The 25,015-nt window shown below is 41.5% G+C and overlaps 1 protein-coding gene across 2 annotated transcripts in view; it reads right to left on the reverse strand.

Moving 5' to 3' along the window:
- The window catches only part of ikzf5 (IKAROS family zinc finger 5), a 143,318-nt gene that overhangs the window by 74,599 nt on the left and 43,704 nt on the right, over positions 1 to 25,015 (reverse strand). The window contains exon 1 of one of the 2 annotated variants that reach the window (XM_046402063.1): positions 24,045 to 24,113. The exons of the other annotated variant lie outside the window; for it this stretch is intronic. The gene's annotated coding sequence lies outside the window, so the exon portion shown is untranslated. Of the gene's footprint in view, positions 1 to 24,044; positions 24,114 to 25,015 lie in introns of those variants that run through there. 2 annotated transcript variants of the gene reach the window in all.

Genomic DNA, 25,015 nt, shown 5'->3' on the forward strand with positions numbered 1-25,015 from the left:
GTGAGAGATGAGTGAGGAGTTAAAACCCGAACCCTCAAAGTCAAATTGATCTGCTTGAGGTGCCACATTTAATTGTTAGCCAACAGACAGACATGACATCTTAGCTGCGCTGCTTTCTCCCCGGCCACATTAGCCGACCGCACCGCTTCATGTTCACAGAGTGGAGGCAGACTGTCTGGAGGAGGAGCAACACTCACCATCCCTCCATCCTCCTTCCTGACTCATCACTGCTCCTCTGACTCTCAACCCACAGCAGCAGGGATAACAGGAAAGGTCAAAGCAAACCAAAATCATGGGGCCGATTTGACATTTCTCTGGATTCATGTGGCAGATTTTCAAATTCATATCAAGATGTAAAACCTTACTGTACAGATTTAAAGAGGAAGATGCAAAGCTGCCCTTCCACACGATGAAAGCACACGCAGAGTAAGACGAAATAAAACGGCAACAGGATTTTTCAACTCAGACTAACCTGTCCTGGACCTCCCACCACTCCACTCATTGGCGATGCCAGGAATAGTTTAATAAAAAACAACCAAGCTCATTAGATCCAATTAAGTCGTGATTCATCTGTCTAGATAAACAAGCGGTGGCATGGCATTAATGTGATAAGCAGTCTGTTTAGACTGCACACATGTTAGCTCACATGCACGCAGACAGACACACTCGTTGGGTAAAACACTTACACATTTAAATTTGTCACGATGGCACTTTTCTGGTAAACAGTCAAAATAAATAACTGCCTCATTCGTGCATGTGCTCTGTTTGGGTGATATGTAAGACATGCTTGTCTTACATATCAAAGCCATCTATTGCCATTTCAAATGGGAACCTCTTTTTGTAATTGCCTTTAGACATTTTGTTTCAAACATGAATACTATTATTATGCCTGAGTTGCATTAAATTAGGTAATCACAGTAAAGTTACAATTTTTTTCTGCAGCTCGGGTGAATTAATATTCAAGTATTGCAGTACACTTTCACATAGTGCTCGTCCTAAGTGTAGCTGCTATATATCACTAAAGGGGTATCTTTAAATATAGTTAATTCATTAATTAATATTAATTATGTTGATTAATATTAATTAACTGCAGATAGCCTACTTTTTTGTTATTAATTAACCGCAATATTAATCTCTTTAAACTCTACCTATGCGTTGCTATTTATTACTGGCGGGGTTACATTACATTAGTGGTCATACAATTTTTGTGATAACTCCTACATTCACTAAAGTTAGAGCAATCAGTGCAAATGCAAATGTCTTCTTACATCTTTGGAAACTTACACATCATAAAAGTAGTAAGTAGTCCTCACAAAGCTGTTTTGTGTATGACATCTCGTTCACACTGTAGAACCTGTTCAGGCTGTTCAAGGCAGCAACTCTAACAACAAAGAAGTCGTTAGTTCCCGCACTCATACAACAAATCTGTAATGTCTCTAAATTACAACATACCTTCGACACTTCCCGATTGCCCCATCTAAAGCTAACTATTTTCCCACAGTGGTTTTATCTTTCCTCTGCATATTATCTGAATAATACAGTCCCGTCAGACTTTCACTGCTGTCAGACTGTTCACGAACGTGTCGCGGCCCTGATGTTGACAGAACAAGAGGAGGCCTCAGGGGAAGAGGGAACCCAAACAACAAGAATCTATGGTGTCTTGCCGTTGGTATGTGTGTGTGTGTGTGTGTGTGTGTGTTTTTAGACCTATGAGGGGAAAAAAAATGGCATGTCATCATGACAGAGAAACCAGCGAAGAACATTTGAACCTTGTTGATAAGTTGTCAGCGCTGATCATAGCTGTCAGTTATAAATACATTCCCTCCATAATTATGAGTGCTTTAACAAAGTTCTCAATTACAACAACACTGGCAAAGCCACAATTTCATTATCCATCTGGCAGTCTAAAATGGCATTGTAGCACAAAACAAAAAATATCAGGAGGCTGACTGTGTACATTTTTCAGCCAGTGACTCTTTGGCAGCTTGGAGCAAGGCTGAGACCAGAGCTCCTTCATGTCTCTGTCTGTTTACAGGGCAAGCAAATCAAAGATGCGTCTCATTTCAGAGGCTGTAAAAGTGCGCCTGGGGATGGATCAGGTGTCTCTGATACATACAATCCTCCCCGAGCAGCCTCTACTTACAGGCTACCAATCCATGTATCCTCCAAATGAACACTGCAAACAAGCAGTATAATTAAGTGTCTTCAGTAATAAAGTGTTATCTTTTCAAGTTATCTTAAACATGGCTTCCTGGTCATCATGACTGTTGGTTGGAACAATGTTGCATTCCTGTCTTATTAAAATCTCAACTGTCAGTCCTCCACTTTTAATTCCTCATCCAACAAGCCTGAATGCTGCAAAATAATAATCGACTGAACCTGAAACATTTCCGGGTTTACCAGCTATGACATTTTAAACTTGTCACTGCAACAGTAATACAAACAGGGCATATCAATTTAGCATATGCAGCTCTATTAGTCCTTTTAGTGCATCATAGCTATGGACTTTTTCCCCTCTCGTTCTATGGACAAGAGAAAAAGAAAATCAATGGAGGTTTTCTGTTGAGTTTCCCCTTTCAATATTTTGTTTCTTGTGGTGTATTTATTTCCTGAGTGGTCGCAAATAAAACCCATCTAATCGAAACATCAATTTATTATCTGAAAGTGCTTGTTTGGGAAAAAAAAGGTTACATTTTTTACTGGAAATTTCACAGCCTCACATCCGCTGCAGCACTGCTCCAACAAGCTGCCTGAAATGAAATATGACTTTATGTTTTCGACGTACTTTCAGTCATCAAGGTTCTTGGGGATTTCATTTCTGTGGCGGTAAGTGAAGGAGCTGTTAGCTTGTCTATAGTTGAGTGATTTAAAGTCACTGAGTGGACGTGTCGGCTGACTGGATGAGACAGTAGCAGTCCAGGCCGGGTGTCTGGGGCATACGTCTCCTGATGTTTATCCCGGCTGGTTTGTGATTCCAGCCATCCCAGAGATCGCAGGGTGGGGAAACGACAGCATGGACAGGCCCATTATGGACAGCCAAACGGGCCTCCATTTACAAATATTTTTTTGTAAATACCATATCATGTTCTTAACACAGCAGGTCCCCTGGGCTGTGCAAAGAGCCCTGTGAGAGTATGGGTGGATGTCAGTTTTTGGGTCTGTATCGAACTGTGAGCATCTGGACGCTTGAGGTGTCTGTCCCATGTTCATAAGTGCAGGGAGCCTCCATAGACAACGTCCTGGGGGATCCTGCCTTCTGCTGCTCTGAGATTAAGAGATGCAAGGCTTTTTCTTCCCCAAATATACAGTCGCCACCACATGCACTCACAGACTCAAACACGTGGTGGCTTTCTTTCCTTCCATCCTTTCTTCCCCCTTCTCAGTACAGACATTGGCACACGTGTTCACACACACACACACACACACACACACACAGCCCCCCTTCCTCCCTGATTAGTTCATAATGGACGACTGATGTCCCCCAGACCCTCAGGACCTCCCCAGGGAGCCCTCCAACTCTGACCCCTATCTCCACACTGCACTCCACCTTCTTAAAACACACTAAATAATCTTTCATTTGACAGGAGCTTGAATGAAATTCAGCTTAGAGCTGCATCATTTGCCGTGAACCATAGAATATTGATAAATGAATCAGTGTGGTGCTAGACACCCTGCTGTTTGTCTTAATGGCTAGAGGGAAAGACATGCAGGCTGTTCAGGGCAGATTATGTGAATATCTAAAAGTTATTACATTTTGGACCATGATTATTTTCATTGTTTCCGATTGTACAATAACATGCACTTTAATCAGCAGCTTTTCAGGGTAAAATGCTTGGGTATCAGTTAAAATTGTGGGCTAAGTTCAGTACATTCCATGTTACAAACAAAAAGTCCACAAAGGCAAATAAACATGTATTTATAAACCTCATGCAGTTGGGCCTATGCAGCCATGGAGACAATATCCAGCAGATTCATCAGAGCAGGCAATTAATCACCTCACTCTAAAATAAACAAAACAGGGATCCTAAACATGCGCCTATTAAATCAGTAAGCGGGGCTGGATGGCTGTTTTTAGATGCAACGTTTACGTGTAATTATCTTCTTATATAATTAAGTGCATTCAGTTAACAAGCATCTTGCTAACGGGCCACATTGCTTACCCAAACGAGCGGCGGGCAGCCCAGAACGCTGAGTGAGTGAGTAATTAGAGCTCAGCATGCCAGTGTTAATGGAAGTGAAATCATCACAAGAGAGAGAGAGAGGGAGGGAGGGAGTGAAGGAGGAAAGGAAAGGAGGAACAGATGAGGAAAGGTTAGGCAGAAAGGAAGCTTCAAAATTTAGGATATTAATGGACAAGGGACGGGTATGAAATTTCTAAGTGTGTCGTTAAATTTTCGGTTTTGTGACCTCAATTTTCAACACCAGTGAAATTAATATCACTCAACATGAAGCTACGTTTTTGTAATTAAGCTGCAATATCCTGAAACAACTACTTCAGAATGAGCAAACATACTGAACCTGAGCACTTAAACTCAAATTGCAGTGCAAACAAACAGACTTTGAGTTCGGATGTCTCAAGCTACATTTTCTGTTTCGGCACAAAGTGCTCAAAATAAAAGAACTGCAGTAACGAAAGATGAGGAGTTAGACATGATTGAAAAAGACATCACTAAACTAACCACCTCAGCCTGCTCCTTAAGGAATAGTTCAACATTTTGACAAATGCACAAGTTTCCCTTCACACAGTTGCAAGGAATTTAAGTTTTCACCAGATACAATCGATAATCTCAGCAAAAAATTCAGAGAATCTGTTGAAATCACTGCTCATAAGCTGCAAGGCCGAAAATTAACACTGAATCCCTGTGACCTTTGATTCCTCTTCAGAAAACTGTTGTCAGTAAACACAGTTTGTTGCTGCATCCACAAACGCAAATTAAGTCCATGTAAAGCAGAGGCCATAAATCTACACCATCCAGAAACGCTCACGACTCCCATGGGTCCGAGCACATCTAGGATGGACTGCCGCAAACTGGACAGGTGTGCGTTGATCGGACAAATCCACATTTCAAATTATTTTTGGAAATCATGGATGTTATGACCTCTGGGCTAAATAGGAAAAAGACCATCCAGATTGTTGCCATTGCAAAGTTCAAAGGCAGAATCTGTGATGGGGGTGTGTTAGTGCCAATTGCTTGGGGTAACTTACACATTTGTGAAGGCAGCATTAATGCTGGTACATACGGGTTTTGGAGCAAAACATGCTGCCATTTAGACAAAGCCTTTTTAGGGACATCCCTTCTTCTTCTAGGGACAATTAATGTCGTCAGTCCCAGTAGTGTTACTTAAGGAAAAGGTGATGGAACGCAGTTGTCAACACATCACTGTTAGCTTTAGCTGAAATCCTGGTACAGAATATCGCAATTTAAGAACCTGGAGATTAGAATAGTCTCACTAGATCTAACTTTCACTAACCTTCACTCCGTGCTATGTTCAGTGTCAAGAGTTTTTTTTTGCTTTGCCAGATATGCAAATTAACATGTCCTCAGCATGCTCACAGAAAATGTAACCTGGCTAGCAAAATGTTTCCATCAAAAACTTTTACACTGTTTATTTGTACATAAGAAAGAAAAGAAGATATAAAAAGTTAATTAATGAGCTTGAGAGGTCCTGGTAGAGTAGGATGTCTTTGGCCAGAACCAGGCTAGGTTTCTCTGACTGATTTCAGTCCTTATGCTACACTAACCTGTCTCCTGGCTCCAGCTTTATATTTAATGTACAGATATGAGAGTGTTATCGGTTTTTCCTTCTAACTCTTGGCAATAAAATCATATCAATCATTCACAAGAGGTCCTTCACATTTCCCAAAATGTACTATTCCTCTGAGAATCTGACAGAGATATTTTAATTATAATTAGAGTATTCATGTGTGCAGAAACATGAGTTTTAAATGACCTGTTATAGTGATACAGGCATTCAAAAAAACTATATTGAGTGACTACCATATTTTTTTTACCCTGTTTTTTACTGATGGATCATTTCAACCAAACACTTTTCTTTGATTCTATATTGCACAGCCATGAGCTCATCCAGCCTGGGGCAACAGGGGGACAAGGGAGTGAACTTTGTCACACACTACTCTGCAATATCACTTACTTATCCGTCTGGGAGTCAAACGTATGGACATGTTTTGTTCCAGGTGTATTGCTAATCAAAACTCTCACAATACAGAGCTGAAGATTTTTAGCAGCACACAAACAAAGATAAGTGGATGGAACGTGGTCTGGAGTGAATTGTTATCTATGTACAGAAGAATATCTTCCTGCGCACCAGATCAATGGGCAACAGCCTTCACAATCAACAGTCAAATCACAATCTTTTCACAACCCTACCACGTAAAGCTAATTCCACACATGAAATCCCAAATACCCTCAGAGTCAACACCATTGTTGAGGTTAATATTGGCCTTCAAGAGTACCCAGGTGGAACCCAAAACACAACTGGGCCAGCTAAGGTTCAAAGAGCCACACTGAAAGGCTGCCAAAATTCCTCAAACAGCGCCGATTGCAACAGCTTATAGTGAAAATATGATACAAACTATGAAGCAAGTGAGTAAGGAATATCTAGTCTCTTTGTCCCGGTGCTTTCTATTGAGTTCAATAAACACTTATGCACTCTAAAGGACTCGAGCTCAAGAGGAGACAATGGCTCCCTTCAGAACTCGACACCAGACCTTTAACAATACAAAAATACTCTATCCTCCAAAGACTAATTGATGTTATTCGCCTTTTGATAAGTCAGAGGTAGGCAGACGTAATAGTAAAGAATATACGCACTGCTTTTGATGGCCCGTAACCTGAGTAACTGAAGTACAAAGAGGAAGAGACAACAAAAATGCTCAGTTTTTGGTTGCTTATCACCAAAGCCATGACCATTCGTGTTTTCAGGGCAACTAGAGTGTAATTCGAACAGGGCCAGACTCTAAAAGGGGAATCGTGGCTGTATGCTTAGAGGACTTGGAACCATCGGCCACTGGCCTGTGAGCATATTGGTTATTGATATTCTCTCTGTGTGTCACACGCACTGCATCTGGCCTCTGAACACAACGGCCAAAAAAGCCCTCCAGAGCCAGGGTGAAACAAATACACTTGCACTTTTTTCTTTGGCAGCTGGAGCTGGCAGGTGAAATTAGTGGCTGCACAGACTGACAACTTGTCTGCAGTGCCATCTGCTGGAGACAGACCCGAGGGCTGAGACAGCCACACTCAGCAGGCAGGAGGTGGATGGAAACAACAGTTGAAAAAGTAAAATCGTTCATACTCGTTGTAAACTGAACAGATTTTACAATGTCATATCTGTATCTGTCTTTTTTTGTCTCATGGTCAACCTCCGTAACAGCTACTACTCATTCGAAAGCAAAGAAAAAAAAAAGAAAGGAAAAAAAAAAAGGAAAACACGTATTTTATTTTAGAGCTGTGTGGGAAAAGACCATATCTCACTCATACAACTATGGTTCCCCGATGGCATATGCTGAAACAGCAGTGCATTTGCCATCAGGGACTAAGAGGGGAGGGGTTGTGGTGGAGGCCTGAATGACAAAAGGATATAAACTTTGACTAAACTGCTGGCTAGCCCTCCAGGGAATCAGAGAAGTTTAAACTTTACCAAACCACAAGACACGGGCTAACTTCAACACAAAGCACCATTTAAAAAGACCTTTCAGTGCAGATGACAAGTCTAATTGAGGTCGGTGATGCACCTGGCAGTAAAAAGTAGCCCTTCAGTCATGTGACAGCCAGACAGACACAATTCATGTTCTGTGTATGCGTAATATAATATCATGAAAGATCTGTTTATATGCTATTTTCCTTTGCTTTTTTTGTACCTCAGTGTTACTTAGTAACAATAATTAGTAAGTATTAATAAGTATCTTTATCATCCTTTGGTGAAAAAGACTGGAGCGTTTTCTGCACAGCGTGCAAAGACCTGCAATACATCACAGACCAACACAATGAAATGGGACGTTAAGGCTGCGATGACATCATGCAGCAAGCCTCGAGGGCAAATATAGATCATGTTTATCTTTAACAGATGATTCATTTGTGACATGGTTAAAGAGATCTCCCTGACTGCTAAGGAAATGTCCAACTGATTGACTCAGCCGGCATCTGCTGGATGGTTGCCTTCATCGTTATGGTTATTAAAAAGAAAAAGGGGTTAGAAAAAAAAGCACAAAATTCAGCAGTAAATGTTGCTTTTTTTTCTTTTTTTTTTTGCTATATGTGAAATATTTTAAATAGATGTTTGTACATGCTCTGTCCTGGTTGTTGGCTAGCCAAAATTGCACATTGATTAACAATTAAACAACCAAGCTGAGAAAAGAGATTATTATGAAACTTAAACTACAAAAATAGATGAGGGACAAAAACAAAAGGCATAATGCAATCTTTCTTATACTTTTTTTCCCCCCTACATCTTGCCTCCCTCCTCATCCCCCAAACCCTTGGGAAGCAGCACTCCAAGGTCTTTCATTTGAGCTTGTATTATGCCCCCGTATCTCTGCTCATTTTTCATCCGCATTGCATTAAGTATTGATATTGATTTCTTGTAAATGGTGGCGAAATGGATGGCTCACACTTTTTTGTGTTATTGTTCTGCAGCACTTGTAGGTAATTTATTATGGCTGAGGGTCCGGCGAGGCCTCCCAGTTCTGTGTCCCTCCTCCTGATGGAGCGTGCCAACCTGACTAACAAAACACACCATGCACTGAAAGGCCACTCATGAGCAGAATGGAGCATGAAGAAAGTGTACATACACACACCAGCATCAATGTGCACATACATGCACATTGTGTCCTCTCTCACTCTCACCCTCAACACCGCACACATTCATGGTCCACCATAAACCAGCGCCCATAAGAGGGTCCCCCTTGGAAAACACACGGCAATAAACTGAAAAGCGCTAACTTTACAGGCATCTCTCAGTCTTATCATGAGAGTTGTGCAGTGGGCAACTATTTTATTTCTCCTTTCCTCCTATTTTTGAATATTATTCTTTTTAGTGCTGTAGCAGCACTTGTACTGAAATCCATTCCCAGTTTTGTGACAAAGCGTGGCCTTCTTGACAAACTGGAGTGGTTTACTTGCATTGTCATCCTGGCCAATTTCTTTTCCCTGCTGCCGCGGCCCCAGCAGTCTATTTGCATTTCAATAGCCTCTCTGTCTGCCTCTATATTGCCTGATATTATGTCTGCCTTGTATGAATTCGAATTCAATGTCTGCATCTGCTGTTCCACTCCCAAGCAGTCCTCGTAAAAGGTGAAACATGAAATAAGGCTCGCAAGCAAAAGACATTGATGATGTGTGATGATGTAAACCAAGACAAACGCAATATTGCTTGTATATGGACTTCCTTTCATAAAAAATCTGTTTACATACATGTTCTGCTTTTACATAACACTGCAACAGAACAACCTCATAGCAAAGTGACTGTATGGTCCTTAATGGAACTATTATTATCTGCAGGCCTACCAATAGTTTTTCACTTTTTCATGCTCTTTCTTAGCTATGGTCGCAGAGCAAAGTACATAGAGTGAGATACAAAAAGGCAAAACGATACATCCTGTTTACCGTCTCTGTCACCACAACACCAGCACTTGGCCACAAACCCTAGCTGGTGCCACAGTGTCGGACACCATGGGTCACATGACCCGTAAAAGAGTCCCACAGAGGTCCCTCAAGTATCCCAGAATGCCCTCTTCTCTGGGCTGAGTCTCTCTCTCTCTCACTCCCTCATACAGGATTGGAATATATGGGATGTCAGAAGGCCACAGGCAGCAACCGTTAAAACCTGGAGGATTTACTGGAATTTCTGCTTTTAAAAGATATAAAACACCAATGGCTGATTAATCTCTGTTCGTGGGATATTGGAGACAAGATGTAAAAAGGAATCTGTTGAGCTACACATCCTGCGCTTCCTGTAGCAAACTGTACTTTGTAATTTTTCCTTGGGACCACTGTGCCAGTCCTTTGCACAAAACTACAAGGTTTTTTTTTGTTGCATTCTGAAAACATTCTCATTTTTGCATAATATTTAAATAAAAGCATAAAAAAAATGGTATGGATGCTTCTTATTTAGCCACAGACATAAAGGCATGTTTCTGCCCCTCCTCTTAGTGTTAATCTCAGCCAAATGTAGCTTCTGTTCAGAAACAATTAATGCCAGCCAGTGTTGGGGTGCGCAGGCAGGCTAACAGCTGTGTTTGGGCCACTTGTTGTGCCTCCAGCACAGATAATTACAGCAATCCAAAAGCAGAGCAGCCGCTCGGGGAGTTTAATAATGTACAAGTAGTCGCTATCTCTTTATAGATCATGTTACTGCAGCACTCACTGACGTGTAATTTAGATCAATCAAAAAATATGGCAGGGCTATGAAACCAGTGCCTTTGATAATAGTTGGCAGGTAGTAGTCACCCCCTGTTGTCGAAGCATCTGATATAAAAGGCTTCATTCTGCCCTCCATCAAGGGGCCTGGTGTGCTAGGATGTGTAACCCAGGCAACAGATACATAAAGCAATATGGGACTTGATTTAATTTGTCTAAATGGGAGCTGGAGTATCTTGGTTCTCAGTTCGAATGTCCCTGTTAACCACCACTACAATGTAATGGGCTCCTCAACTTGGAGCTGCTGATTGTGTCCTGCTGGTATAGGAGATTTTCCACTATATACTCTTTCCTGACTCTGTGTGTGTGTGTGTGTGTGTGTGTGTACCTGTGCAAGCATGCAAGCATCCATTTTGTTGAGAAAAAAAAAAAAGATACTTCAACAAACTTCTCAGTCAAATGTTTAACAGGGAATCAAAGATGTACACGCAAGAATAGAGCGAAATAATAAATATGTTATAAATGATCCCTGCAGCCTTTGTTTCCTTGAAATTCCCACCATCGGCTTTTAAAATATTTTGGGGTCAGTAATTTAACTGGAGGCCAAAAGCTTTATTAAGCATTATGTAGCGTTCCACGTATATAAAAGCCACGAAAGTCATTGCAGGTCAGGTTTTGTTGTGAGGTTTGAACTCCTTTGCTCAATTTGGTCCATTGTGTACTTTCAAACCACGAGCTCCCTGTTTCAGCCCATCTGAATGACTATTTGAACCAAGACAATTTAGCCGGTAATACCTGGGTATCATTTTCTGCTTCTGCATGGGACTCTCCTTGCCTCTGGCTTGTTTTAAACTATCAGCACAATTCAAGTAGCTTCCTCTCCTTGTCCTACTTCTAACTTCCCCTTTTCTCCTCCTCCCTTGCTTTCAAACTACGGGTCTTTGTTTTAAATGGCAATTCATCCCATTCGTCCGCTCAGCCACATTAAACATCAATTTCCTCACCGAGCACACATTATGACCCAATAGAAGAAATAAAATCTCAGCCATTTATTGCGCAACTCCCTCCTCCCCTTTTTTTGGCACGGCTATCCACCACTGGCACCCTCATCAAAGCTGTTCACATCCAACAACAAGAGAGCAGCTACACAACAATACCGGTGCCATTCGACTTCCTCTTAAGTCGTTTTATACTTACTGCAAAACAGTAACGATTTCAAGGGCCTTTGAATTCCTCCAAAAGCCACCGGGTTTATTAAACATGCATGAGGTGTTCAGTAAACAATGCCCAATGGTCTTATTCCTTTTAAATAAAACTATTTCCATGAGATGTAAGAGAGACTTTAATATTGCCTTAAATATTAAAAGAGAGAACTGAGCCTCATCAATTTTTCATTTATTGGGCTCGCATGTAAGGAGTCATCAATCTCAAAAGAAATTACTGACATTTTCATTTCAAATAAAAAAGGGTACACTTTATCCAGCGGTAATAGGGATTGCCACTCTTACACAGGGAGCATTAAATGGCTTCTGGAGTGCTGAAAATGAGAAAATCTTCTCTTTTTTTGTCACAGAACAGATTGTGGTTTTTAACCTTGTGAAGCAAACATGCATGAAATTGCTAAATAAAATGCAACATATTACCCTGCGAACACTCCAGGTTCATTACAAATCAATAACAGTCCGCCTTAACAAGTGCATATTCCCAATTCCAACAAGCCCTGACTCACTGTGAAGTAATAACCACCTGGTTGTTTTGCTGCTCGTTGACACTGATATCCTGTGACATAACTTCATTGTTTGATTCCATTGCTGTTATGATATATTGTTATAAATGTCTCCATCATTACAGTGCCTCTCTGCCCGTTTGCCTGTAGGCTTGAAGGTTTGTAATTACTGCACAATAAACAAATGGTTTGGCTAATGGAGGGGAAAAAGGTCTGGAGCCTACAGGCACTGGGAGAGGATTACAGGGGAAGGAGCCCACTTTTCACTCCCCAAAAACCCCTCAACCCTCACTACAAGGCCTGTCCCACGTCTCACCACAACTCCCCCTGTGGAATCACCCTCGCTGAATTATTAATCACTGAGCGCTGTTGATATATCATCAGCAGTGTACATACCTTGTAGAGGGGGGAAAATAAGGATTACAGTAGTCCTGGATTTATAACGAAAGCTTGACATATGTTGCTAATTCACCTTGACAACAGTGTCACTTCCTGCTCAGTGAATAATTGTCCAACAGAAGAAGAGTTTGTATGCGGCCTCACTGCCAGGCACTTCCCGACGCACACTATTCCACCCATAATGGATGAATATTTGTTTATAATTTCTGTACACAAGTCTGGTTGTCAGTCCCCTGCTCGCCCCGCGTGCTGCTGTCTCATTTGCATAGGGAGATTGAGACGCCGCAAGCGTAACGAGGTCTGCCTGTGTGTTGGTGATGGAGGACGCTGATGAATGGAGCTCTCTCCCCATCATGGCACCTTTGTAAATGTTTGATTAGTTTTGAATGGATTACTGTTAGATTATCGGGTTTGGAGCCCAAACCTAGACATGGCTCTGCTGCTCTGAGACAGTCCCTTACGGGTGTCCCATGACGAAACGGTGGCTGCGTGTTGACAAAGATCCAGAGGAGAGGAGGGCGGAGGCCATGCTTGTTTATGCACAGTTGTCAAAGTGTTTTATAATGGTGCTGCTCACCCTTGTGAGTTTGTGAACTTCAATTTCTGGAATGCCTTGCATTTGGGAGTAATGGGTTCGAGCGGCTCGTGAGGTTAGAGATATCACATGTGAGGTTAGAGTTGACACAGTATAGAGAGCTGGAAATGAAAAAAAGAAAGACACTTAGAAAAGCTCTAAATGTTTCAATCTGCAAACTTTTATTGAATCTTATTCCATATTTCTGGAACTATGCTTGTTCCATTGCTCCCTTACCGGCTCAGCATTCCAGAGATATTTAACGGGTTGGTGGGAATCTCACAGTCAGACAGCTATAAATTTCCTGGGGCTGCTGTAAGACGCTCTTATATTGCTTGTGTGGCAATCAGACTGGTGATTATATGGGTAATGAAACATGTACCTCCTACCGATGTCTGCCCCTTCCATTGCCTGTCTCTTTCCATCTCTTTCTCTAACTTTTTTTCTCTCTCTCTCTCTCTCTCTGGTTAAAGCCCGTGATGGATGGGGCGTAACTATTAGAGGGAGCAGTAACCCATCAGTTCCTAGGCCTATTATGCACAGTTGGATGCTGGGTAAAGGGGGTACGAGCCATGGAACAGTGACACTGTAGCGGGCTGCCTCGCGGGTTAACACTAACCCCCGCCGCCCACCCCTGACGCCCCCCACTCCAATCCGTTTGCTCGAAAAACCTGTCTTGCATCTTGACAGCACCGCCGCCATTGAGCTCCCTCTCTCTCAATCTGTTTAGCTTCCTGTTGTGACCTTTCATACAGTCAAATATATTAGCGAGTGGCGCACTCTCATTAAAACAGTGCATTAACCAAAAGACTCTTTGGAGTCTAAATGACAGCCGAAGGAACTGAAAGCTAATAGCCGTGGGCAGTTGGGGAAACTTAACTCATGAATCAGAGCGCTAATGCCAGAGCAGCAAGCCTGGAGCGCTGTAAGCGTATGGCACAATCTCCATTGCCCCCCCCCCCCCCCCCCCCCCCCCTCCCCCCTCCCCAGTCTCAGTCTCTCTCTCTCCTTCTTGCTTCCTTGATCTCCTTCATTTTCTTCAGTGACTCCCTTTTATTCTCACTCTCTCCTTTTCCCTCTCTAACTGCTACTTATCTCTCATATTCACTATCACCACTATGTTCACATTCCACTTCTCTCTGACACATTTATTCTTTTCTCCCACTCTTTTACTCGATCATCGTTCCCCTGCCCTGCTATCTTATTTGTTCATTTCATTCTTTGTTCATTTCACTCCGTGATCCCCCTTTGCACTATTGAGCTCGTTGGTGCCATCATTTCTATTTTCTGCCTCCCTGCTCCTACAGTTCTTTCCCTGAGCTGTCCCTAACTCTTTATCCTCTCTTATTGTTTTCAAAGAGGGGAAAAGAAAGAAAGAGTAGAGAAAGTGTGTAGGGAAAAAAAGATTTAGAGAGAGATGAAGATAGAGGAAAGAAAAAGGAGCTAGTATATGAGAGAGGAGAGGGAGACGAGTAAAAGAGGAGAGACTAAAAGCTCATTACTTTCCCCCATGATGGGAGAAAATGAGTGAGGGGGCAATAATAAAGCTTGAATTTTTCAATACTGTTAAAAATGGGGCTCTGACAGCTCACCGCCAGTGCAAGGGACAGGCGCCGACAACGCATGGTGAGCCACCGAATTAGCAATACCATACATCATAAAATCTAATTAAATCAAGGAGCAGAATCAAATTAGTTTTCTGTGACTCAAACCGCCCGCCAAAAGGGCTCTATTAAATGAGCTGTAGAGAGGGAATTAAATAATTCACAGTGAGGGATTTTGCATTTATACAAAAATTGTGCACTTAATTGTCCGTGCTATATTACAGATTTGGCCTTATGTTAACAATGAGCCTAAAGCACACTTACTCGTGCACACTGGGCACACATTAGGGCCTACATGGTCGACAAGGCTTCAAACTAAGGGGATATTAGAGTAACCATTGGCTCGATGCCACTAGTATAGTAGAGCATAGAGGTCTAGAGCAGGCAAAGGCTATACTGATTATACTTCAGTGTAATATGGAGAGAAAAAAATATACAGCAGTGCTGGGTTAAACAGATGTGAATGATGAGGCAAGATATTACATTTGTTGCTTCAAAAGTTATGTTTGTATCCACAGTATGATGTAGGCTTGGATTTATCGGGAAACCCACAGGTAGCCCATCGAACTAAACATGTCAGATGAAGTTCTGTCATGAAAATGGAGCACTTTTGTTACAGTGCCGTGTGAGCGTTCAACCATCCCAGCTTTTCTCTTCGTCTCTCACCCCCATACACCCCTTCCTTTCAATCTCTCCATCTCACGCGCTTCCCTCCCTGGCATCAAAACAGCACAACTTTATTATAGTCGCTGTCAATACCGTAATAATAAAAGGACGCGGAGAGGAGAGACTACCATATTACACTTTTAACGAGAATATAGCAGATGCACATTGAGTGAATATTGAGTTTTAAAACTTGTCGGCATGTGATTTGTGGCCTTGTCAGTACAAATATTTTTCAATGTCATAGCAGCAAGCCAGGGCTGTCACTTCGGCGGTCAGCTGGGACGGGGGGAGGCAAAACACAATGATCTGGCCCTTAATGGAGAACCGCTGGGACTGGCATGGAGGTGATGAAGCACTGTTTAGTTTGCGGCTGCCATATTTCTGCTTGGGGACGCTATTATAAAACACAGTGTTATTTTGTCAGATTTCAATCATGAGCCAGGTTATTTGTCACCTGCTGTCACATTGTTGGGGCAAGTCAGGCTGACGGTGAAATATGACCCGTCCCAGCCCAACCCCCAACTCTAGAGAAGACCAGAGTTTTCTTGAGTCTAGAGGTAAAACTAAAAACAACTGTATAGATGTGTTGTTCCACTTCTTTATCTCATTATACAGCATCAGTGCAGAGGTAAGAAAATGCTACAAAAATGAGGTTTTACTTACCCATACAACAGCGAATTTTTATCTCTATCTTACTAGACTTTCCTCTTCTTTATATTCATTGTTCCATCACTCCTTCCTTATTTTTAATCCTTCTCTTATTTTCAATTCTTTACAGTCATGGGGAGTCATCCTCTGGAGTAATCACAGGTCTCAGTGTGTCTTTGTTTAGCAGGAGTGACGGTGTCAAGTATCTTCATGGAGGAAGCTCCAGGGAGCCATGATTTAATTTCCTCCAATAAAAAGAGCTATTTAGGTGGGCTTTACTCGAATATGACCTCATTGTGCTTCCGTGTGAGCTTGGTATTAAGATAATAACAGTGTTCACCCTTTCTTAGCACCTCATGTTGATCCTAAGAAGTCATAAATGCCTACCTGGACACAAGAACACTCAGGTGTGGGTTAAATTCAAAGGGCCCTCTGTTCTTGAAGATGCACTTCTCTTTCTTTCTTTCTTTCTTTCAGGCCTTGAGAGCATCCTTTTTTTCTCCTAATCCCTTTGGTAAAATTATGTGATTTAACAGCAGCTTGCTAACTATTTCAGGGAATGGATTCATTTTTGTTTGGGTATGGATTACAAAGTGATTTAATAAAGTTCAAGCATGCAATTTTGCGACATATGATGAACATGATGCCCCTGCACACTTATCCCTGACAGATACTATGCAGAATGCCTTTTCATTTGCTATTTAATTTTCCTTCTCAGTGGCTACACTTCCTATGTTTGAAATGCAGAGAAAAACAAGAACCCAGCTTCTTGATTTGCTTACTGACATTGAAACCTGCTTTTCAGTTCACTGTACATGTCAGCTACTCAGACACCCCTCAGTAATTTCATTTCCAAATGAGATCAGTTTTATTTCCCTGTCGCCCTTGTGCTCGAACGTCATGGCCTCTACCCAAACACAGAAAAGGTATAATCCCAACCTTTTAAAATCAGATATCTCCTTGAATTTATGCCAAATTTAATGTCCTTATGCACAATTACTCATACTGTTTGTAGATACTGTTGATATCTATCAGTCTATATAAAAATATTCAAATATGATTTGATTACCAACAATGCCTTCTCTTGACTGAGAGACAGGGGTGACATTGTGTACCTTTGACACCCTCCCTAGTCCCTGAATAAGCTGTGTTATTGCCACTGAAGGTAGGTCCGCCCCTTCTGCATTTTCAGCCACATTATTGCAACGCTTAACAAACTGCTTTTGTGAATTAACCAAAATATGTAAAGCAAGACAAACATTTTCCTTGTCGCCTGTTTTTTATGCCTTTCTGCTTTTTTATGCCTTCCTCCTCCACGGATAAGGTGGTTCAGACCGAACTAAATCGGGCCATCACATGTGCAGACGTGTACAAAACAGTATAATATACATACACATGTAGTACAGAGCACACATAAGCAAAACACACACAACAACCATTAGCTTTGGCTGACACGGTAGCCATTAGCATACTGTCTCTAGTTGTGTTCATTCCATTCCAAACCAAGAATCATTTACATAATGTGTGTTTTCCCCAAACGGTGTGAACAACCGGCACTCTGTGTAGGTTTCCTGCTGGCAAATGTTTCAAACTGACCTTGGAAAACGGTCCATCCGCAAACGTTAGGCAGTTACATCCATAATGGGCCTTTTACTTGTTTTTGTGAACATGTGTGTGTCCACAACCATGCAGATGGGCGTTTGAGAGAGTGTGTGTATCTGCATGGGCGCACTTATGCATTCCTGTGTGTGTCTGCGTGTGTCTACAGCTGATGATTCTGTGCCAGCCGGACGGCTTTTATACATATTAATATTAATATGTGCCTGAGCTGCAGCCCATCACACTCCTGCCCCTTGGTGCAGAGTGTCCAAGGGCGGCCATTATCATCCTGTTCTGACTGTCAGTGAACCTGCGGGAAAGTAAGATGGGCACATTGACTACTGTGCTGAGGTCAAACAGTCAGACTAATACAGCTCAAACCACCAGCAGTGCAGAAGATACTGTAAAATGTGCTTGGATGACGTGCATCTATTTGTCCTGCAATTCTGTATAAAAAAACACCTCCTTACGGATAAACACACATTCATGCACGTCCTCAGAAATATGCACACTCGCCCTCGTTCACACACACTAACATAAAAACAAATATCATATGTGTACTGCAATAAAAAATCCCTTCGTACTGATGTCTATCAAGCCCCTCGCCATGTATAACCTATGACAAGTACTATTCTTTCCTGACTAAGTTGGTGTCGTGGTCCAGAAGGCAGTATTGATGATAATGTTAACCATGTCCCATAAAATCAATCAATCAATGGAATATTAAATGTATATGTCTGGGAGGTTGCCAGCAGAGCACTCAGGGGTGAGTCTCCAATAGCCTGTCAAGGTTTATTGCCTTTTATGGGGGATCCACCAATGCACTGTTTCCATGAAAATACACCTGTACAGTATATCAAAGAGGCTTTGACATCAGTGCTACAGACAGAAAGTGAAGACAACCAAACATTCTCCATCTCTTTCTCTGTTCCCTCCTCTCTTTTATGCACACAGACAGAAACACGCCCCACCGCTGCACACCAAAATAGATGAATTTTGCTTCAACAAAAGCAGTATGGTAATTAAATGTCAGATAAGGCCATTCAGAATTCCCAAGACTGTGCCAGGCAAATATCCTGATCAGCTTAAAATCAACCAAGTGGGACAGAATAACAAAAATCCAAATTGGTTGGTCTAGATCAGATTGATAGGGCTTTCAATATAATACACAACAATGGCCAAAATGAATAGGAATCAAATTACGAGAGCCGTGATATGGCATGAAACTGCATGGGGGAATTCAAGCACAATCACTTTTCAATGTGGCTTCCAATATTGCAGCCAATCCTCGCACGATTCATATCCGATCACAAATAATGTTTATCACCCTCATATCTCTCTCCCTAATGGAAAAGGCCTAGTGTTGGGGTTTAAGGAGTGCATTCATTTTTAATGAGGTCTGGGCATTGGCCAGAATGAAATGAACAGGCAGAGAGTTTTGGGCCACAGTATAGCAACGACTGGCAGTAAAAGGTCGATCCATTCTTTCTAATTTGACCAGGTTATGTGTGACTGTAAGTTGCCAAGTTGTTTATTACAGCCAAGCAGCATTTTCACTATAATGTTACAGAACTGTTTAGAAAAGGAATAAAGCTCAGTTGCTCTTGCACACGACTTTTTTTCTCCTGATAGGAACTTTCAAAGGGTTGCATCACGTCAGAAAGATCTCACAATGAAAAGTGCAATTATGTTGCTGAAAGGTTTTAAATCCATAATATTGTGGTCAACAATTGCAAATAACATTAGTAGTTGTTTTGTGTTTTCCATTCGTAAACCTTTCCAAGTATCATATAATTAATGCTTGTATGAATTATATATTTCATATATCTGTTTGATGTTTAACCAACAACATTACACATTCACAGTGCCGAAAAAGGAAGATATATCACTTCATTTAAGCAATTCGCTGCTGTGTTTACGAGTTCAGAAGGACCATCAAATTTCATGTAAAAAAAAAAAAAAAAAAGCTCTCATGCAGGAGGAGACACTCCTATTTTATGTCTAATTCTGGAGGAGAAGATGTATTTCCTGCTTCCCCAGGAAGCATGATTGGTGTGTGACTGCGTGTCGTGACGAGATCACTTGGCGGGGCTGAGGATAAAATGTCGCTTAGGATAATGTGATTGCCCTTAAGGTACAAGGGGGTGAATTATATTCCCTGATTTATAATCTGAAAATTAAAGACTCACTCATTTTCTAATTTAATTCCACCTTCAATGGAACAATGTTCACTCTGAGCCAAATTGGCGAATAATGTTACTAATTCAGATGCAGATGTAATTTCTATTCGGGGGGCTGCGGCGCATGGTGATGAACGAGTCCCGGATGGATCGTTGCCACTCCTATCTTCCCGTCTCAACAATTCCCCAGCAGTTGTGATAATAACCTGAGCAATAAAGGACGGAGAGGCAGTGCTACCATGTTCCACCCTTCATACCCCAAGTCATCTGATACTTCATCTAATAGTATTTCTGTCCTTTCCTGCGTCACTCTGTCTTAAGGCAGCTGACACTGCGCTCTCCCATTCAGGAAAACACAGTGCGCTGAATATTATCGATGTAAAACTGCATTAACATGGACTCTTAATAACCTGCATAATTACTGCTGCCTTCTGCAATACAAAAAAGTCATTGCAATAAATCTGCTGTTAAAACCTTGATTGAATGCAGGGTAAATGTCAAGGTAATTATGAGGCAGTGAGGGTTAAAAGCAACGTTAAATTCTCCCACAGAGTGGTGACATTCAAGGAAAGGAGGAAGAGATAGCGAGGGAGGAAGGAGGAGAGCGACAGGGAGAGGGCCGAGTTTGTAAATGTATCAGCCAATACGAATCTAACAGCTCCTCACTTGTCACCGCCCTTTTATTTATGACTGTGAACCATTTGAGATATGACCTCTGTATGACTGGTTTCTTCCTGCACGCTAATGGGTCCATTAAGGACAGAATTCATCATGTAAAATATCACAATGACACAAACACGTTTAGCGTGCACATGTGAGTGTTGAATTCCTGATTTAGCCGATTCCGTGTTGGCCTACTTGACCTGGCTAGGAAAGGTTGACCGTCGACAGGCAGCACAAAGTGTGGAAGAGTCTGCTGCATCCGTTAATCAATCTCAGCATCAAGTAGCCGTACAGATGCCTTAAGTAAGTATTTAGCAGAGGGGCTGGCAGAGGTCAGGTCATTTACTGGGCCTTGGTTGAGGAGTGGAGGCGTAGGGGGTGTGTGTGGGGGGGCAGCACAGCTGAGAGGTTGTGGGTGCTATGTCGTGTGCCTCCTCTTCAGAGCCTAATGATCTGCTGAGCATAATGACCCCAAGACGACCGGGCCTCTACAAGCCTTGACTAGGCCTCCTCCAGCCCCCGCTCACTTCACTTCAGAAATAATGTGAAAGAAAGGATTTTTTTTTTCTCTTGCCATTTTGTTCCCGATCTCTCCCCCCTATGCTATCCACTCCCAGTCACTGTACAAGCCAAGGCCCTGTGACAAAAAGCCAATAGAGTTAGCTGCCAAGGCTTGGAGCTCTGAGAGGGATAACTGGCGCAGAAGGTTAAAGCAACAATGTGCTCGGCCCCATTGAGCTGCTCCTTCTGTGTTGATGGTGAATGTGCATGCGTGTGTGTGCGTATCTCAAAATCAGTGTGTATATAAGGTGTCAAGGGTTGTTAAAATGTATATGCTCTGATATATCCAAAAGAACACCTGTTCACTTGTGTATTCTACAGCTACCCAAATAATGAGGGCCTCATTTAATTTCAATCAAACCTCAGTTATGAGTTTAAGAGTTTAGAAGAAACTCGGTGTGTTCATTGTGTAGAATGAAAGAACGTGAGGAGCAAAGCATACACAGGCTTCCTAATTGCCTGAATAGAAATGCTAATTATCTCCTTTTTTCATTTTAAAATGCCAACCGAAATGCAGTCATTTGACCGACTCTGAAGTGAAAAGCAAATGTCTGTATTTTCAGATTACAAACGGCTTTCTCTCTCAGGTAACATTTTCAAGGCTGCTGCTTTTCCACAGAAGGGACACAGCCAGAGTGAAAGGTGTGATGTCCCCTCTCTGCAAACCATAATGGTGCCTTGTTTGAAAATGACAGGTGTACGAATGAGGCCCTCTCTTTTCCTAAGTACGGCAAACCGTGGTCATTCACTCTGCTTTGTTTTTAGCGTAATAGCCCCATTTACAAAATGTCGGTGAAATTAATGTGGGACAAATGCGGCGGTAACCGAGCCAACTAATTTTTGCTCATTCAACTTGAATTATTAATAGGTGAGAAATATACCATATGCTTTCAGAGGAGCGGCATACATTCATTTTATACAGAATTGCTGCTGTTTTGTGAAAAGTATAAGTAGCTTAACTGCTCTTTTCAAAAGGGGTGACTTATATGGAGGCCTTAATGATGTATAAATCAGCCGGTGTAATTACGCTTCCAGCTGCTGCCTTGAGCTGGGCTGAAACTATAGGCCCTCAGCAGCAAGACCTGAATCCCTTTTAATCAACCAGCACCAGTTTTCTCTCCTTAGATTACACTATTATGAGTTATTGAGAGAGTGAGAGGGTGGCTGGGGTGTTCAGTGCTGTATGTACTGAGTCTGTCTGAGTATGTCTGAGTGTGCATATGTATAAAAGAATTATAAAAGTACAAATGTGTGTGAATGTGTGCACACATGCCCATGCACAAGCTCACGTACCAAGTACTTTTGTGCTATACTATAAGCTCAGTAAACCCATAGTACATTTTTTCTTTGTCTGAAAAGCATATAGATTGACAGACATCATCTCTCGGTGTTGGTAACTTGATATTCTGTTGTTGATGAGCAAAGCCACTCTGCTCACATGCACAGCATGATCGTTACAGGTTTAGTGTAGGATTTAGCTGAAAAGTACAATCATGTGGTTTTGTCCTGGTAAAGAGGTGGGGCACCACCTAGTGCACAAAGACTGCTACAGCTTCAAGCCAGCTCTCCCTTCCACTGAAGCCTTTTTCTGTGATTAAATTTAAACACACAACACATTCAAAATATATGCCGATACCTGCAACAACTTCAGCCATCCCAGTTAACATCTGCAGTAAATTACTCGTGTTAAAGTCTTTTTGTGAATCTTTGCCTCTTTGTCAATGAAAGCTGAAACTTGACCAGGTCTGACAGCTATAAATGATGGAGTGGGTGTTAAACATCTGAATTAATCAGGAAACCCTCCAAATTAACCAAATTCTCCATCTCCCCCTTATATCCAAAAGTAGCAAAAATGCCTTAATGAACTCTGTTGGGAAAAAATACAGCAGGAATTTGAGCTGGACTCTGTTCAAGAATCAGATTGGAAAACACTGTAGTAGCCGCGGTGATGTTGAGGAACATCTGATGTCTTTGTTTGCATGATGGTCTGTCCTTTAAAGGCCACATGCTTTGCATATACAAACACCATTTGTTTGGAAAGCCGAAGAAAGATGCAAAGCACTGTGATCATGCTTACCTGGAAAAAAAAAGGCGCCTAAAAGAACTACCAGCGACTTACTGTAACTGCACAACAAGGTGTTTTCAAATGACTCCTTTGATAGTGAAATTTCAAATGAGAAGACTGGCATTCTTTTGTTGTGTCACACTGCGCATCAGTTATCATTTACATGTGCTTCTCTTTCTGATGATACAAATATATTTTTTTATGCAAATGAGTTCTGTGTAACTCTGACACATATCTGTAGTCATTGTTTGAGTAATTGAAAACTATGCTTATGAGTCCATGCAGTAAATATCATGAACTTATGACCGGTTTGAGGGTCCGTCTATACAAAACCAAGATGTCCATTTCCATATTTATGCATCGCACATATTCAATAAAATGACTTCTAATTTTGAGGCAGTAAACAATTCAAAAATAAATAATGTAAACGCCATAAACAGATTCTACCACAAGGCAAACTAACTGAAAATTTGTGTTCATTTGTCTCTGCTCTTAAACATACTCTGGATGTTTGTAACAAAGATGGACATCTTAACAGAGAGCAGAGTGAAACCATATTGGGATTAATGACCGAGCGCCTCCTTGTTAATTGTCACATCAAATAAACAGGTCCTAATTGGCAAAGGTTCCAGCTTGGTGCTAAGTGGACACAGAGTGGGCGCTGCCTCTAGATCGGTCTCTTTGTCTGCTCTCATTAGTTGGTCAAGCCCTTACATTAAGAAGCCCACACTGGAGTCGTGTTTTCTTTAGTGGGTAATGAAATACACACCTGCTACTCTCAAGCAATGAATAGAAACTTGAATCTAATATCACTGTCATGTGGCTCCTATTAGCGTTTACAATGCCCATGTTTTGTGTTGATTCTGCGTTTGTCTGCGTTTCATTGTGCATGCTTGTGCTTCCATTTGTGTTGGAGTTTTGAGAGAAAGAAAGAAGAGAGAAACAGGGAGAGGAGCGGGAGGTGAAGGGAACAAACTCACATTCAAGCAGAGAGGTCAGTCCTGAGTTCAGGTTCTCTCAGTCTGCAGGGGATCCTCTCTGGCCTGCAGCTGCCTGAGGGAAAATAAATTTATGATTTGAAAACTCCAGCAATAACATTTGCTCAATAAAATATTTGGATGTATTGCATAGCTGCAAGAACGTGACCCAATCAGAAAAAGAAAAGGCTAATATGAAAACGTGGCTTCTGATACTCTGAAAATTGAGTCAAACGATGATGAAAGTTAAAATTAGATTGCTTAAATTTTCTTTGTCAGATTTTATATACGTGCGCACACTCATATGCAAACACACACTCTCTTTCTCACACACACACACACAAACATGCAGCTCCATCTTGAAATGCTAATTTATGATTAGCATCATTATGCAGTGGTGTAATTTCACAAAAGCCTTCCCACAGTGGTGCACAAAAGACTCATTCACTGCCAGGGCTGCTCTGTGTGGGGAAGAAATATGGCACGCAGATGAATTCATTCATGTGGGAAAGGATTTATTCGATAATTATAGACCTTCACAGTTTTAATGCCACTTAATGAGGAGCTTGCATAGTGTGATTCCTACTTTGGCTGACGAATGGCTGTAGGTTTTTATTCTGGTGTTTTTTTGTTTTGCTCCATACAACATCTGTTAGCCCTTCTATGCTAATAACAAGCTGAGGTGGTGCTTGTGAGTCCTGATTTTTCTCTCTGTGTATTCTAGAATAAGCCACACTAAGTAGGCAATTAATTAATTAAAAGTCCGGTATGAATAAGTATTTGAATAATAGAGCTAATACAAATACAAATACCACTACTCCTATTGTACAACGGTATTATATATGGTATTATGTAATTAGATATAATTAAATACATATAATTATTATGACACATATAATAATAACTTATGGAAATTTTTTAAACCTAATTATAAAATATCATTACTTTCTTTTCTTTTCACCTGACATCACATG

Source organism: Scatophagus argus, chromosome 10 (genome assembly GCF_020382885.2).
Source record: "Scatophagus argus isolate fScaArg1 chromosome 10, fScaArg1.pri, whole genome shotgun sequence".
NCBI lineage: Eukaryota > Metazoa > Chordata > Actinopteri > Scatophagidae > Scatophagus > Scatophagus argus.